The sequence below is a fragment of the Echinops telfairi genome, unplaced genomic scaffold (assembly GCF_000313985.2).
Source record: "Echinops telfairi isolate 266 unplaced genomic scaffold, ASM31398v2 ScPeMD7_22;HRSCAF=79, whole genome shotgun sequence".
NCBI lineage: Eukaryota > Metazoa > Chordata > Mammalia > Afrosoricida > Tenrecidae > Echinops > Echinops telfairi.
In genome coordinates, this window is record NW_022103919.1 from 5,344,773 (window position 1) to 5,346,449 (window position 1,677).

Below are 1,677 nucleotides of genomic sequence, written 5' to 3' on the forward strand. Positions count from 1 at the left end.
CCCCCACCCCTTCCTGTGGTTCGTTGGCTTGGGTCTGGCTGGGAGTCCCGAGGCTTCGAATGAACTCAGTGACTTGCGATCGAGAGGATGAATGCAGGGGCTTTCCTCGGGCCGCGTGATGCTCTTTGTTCACAACCTCCGATTGCGGCTCTGGCCAGATGGGCGGGGTGCTGTTATGTGCTCGTGAGAATGGGACCAGTGCCAGAGACTTTTCTAAGGTTGAGGCTGCGGATCCTCCCAGTGGCAGCATTCTGTCCCCAGCTATCTATTGATTATCTGCACGGGAGGCCATCCTCCCTGCCTCCTTGTCCCTGGGCCTGTTCGTTCCAAGCCACCAGTATGGTTCTTGGCCTCAGCAGACCAAGGTGCAGGGGGTCTCATGCCTTGGGCACACATTTGCCTCCGTCTAGAACTCTTGGGAGGCATCCTTTTTCTTGGTAGGGTGCTGGACACTGGTCATTTTGGCTCCAGGTTGCAGACAGGGACGGACAGATGTCTGTCCGTCCCTCTCACCAGGCCTCAGACTCCTTCCTGACTTGCCACTCCCCAATGCTGTTTTCCGCACAGGGCCCAGCCTCTCCTGCTGGTCTGTGGGGACCCCAGACCTGGAGCAGGCTGCTTATTCCCCCTGCTGAGCGGAGCCCCATCTCGAGCTCCCAGGGCCCAGGAGGGGCGGGGCAGGCTAGAGCAGCCAGGCTGGAGCTGCCCTGGCCTCCTCCTCGCAGCTTCCGAGCCCCACTTGGTGCGGCTGGAGACGTGGGGAGAATGCCACGACTTCCCACTGATGACGTCGTTAACCAGACAGGCTGACAGTCACCGGAAGGCAAATGTCTGTGTCATCCTTTGTACCGACATCTTCCTCGGAAACGCTTTTAGGGTTGAGAACCGGCTTCCCAGACGACAGACATCTGGGGTTTCCGGGGACGTTGCCTCTCCTGGGAGTGGGGGGAGGCTTAGGGTGCCTGGTGGCCTTCTGGGCCAGGCGGCCTCTCTTGGGAGCCCAGCAGAAGGCTTCCCTGTTCCCGAGGGAGCCCGGGAACTGTGGGCCCGCCCCCTGGCGCCTGAGAACTGCAAAGGCCTCTGGGAGTTCTCCCCTGCCAAGCTCAGGAGGCAGCCCCGAGGGAGCAGGGAGGGCGTGATGGGGTTTTCGAAGGTCTTGGGCCTCCAGCCCCCACTTTACTGGCAGCGTGTCTCCCAGACACCCATCTTTTGGGTCTCCCCCAGAATAGCAAGCTCATTAGCCTAGGGGCACTGTGATGGGAAGCCTTGACCCCCCCTCTTTTTTTTTTTAAACTTACTCTGCAGAATAAACCCAATGGTTGATTTTTGAATGAATAAAAAGGCTTTTGTTGAATAAACAGCTGGTCCCATCTTCTGTCTTGGCATATCTTGGATCCAGGTGGAGGCTGCCTCTAGTGGCCCACAGCAGGATAAGCCCAAGTTCCCCTCCCTGGCCTGTGGCTGTCCCCATGTCTTTGCAGTGGCCCTCGGCTTGAGGGAAGGTACTTCCGTCCTGGTCCGACCCAGGGGCCTGCTCTCTCTGGGGCCCAGGGTAAGCCACTTCCACTCGCTGGGTGCCAGTTTCTCCGTCCATCAGCTGGGAGCCAGAGTGTCCACCTTGCCTGCCTCACCAGGGTGTTGTGAGGACCGAACCAAGCGGTGGGCACAATGACAGCC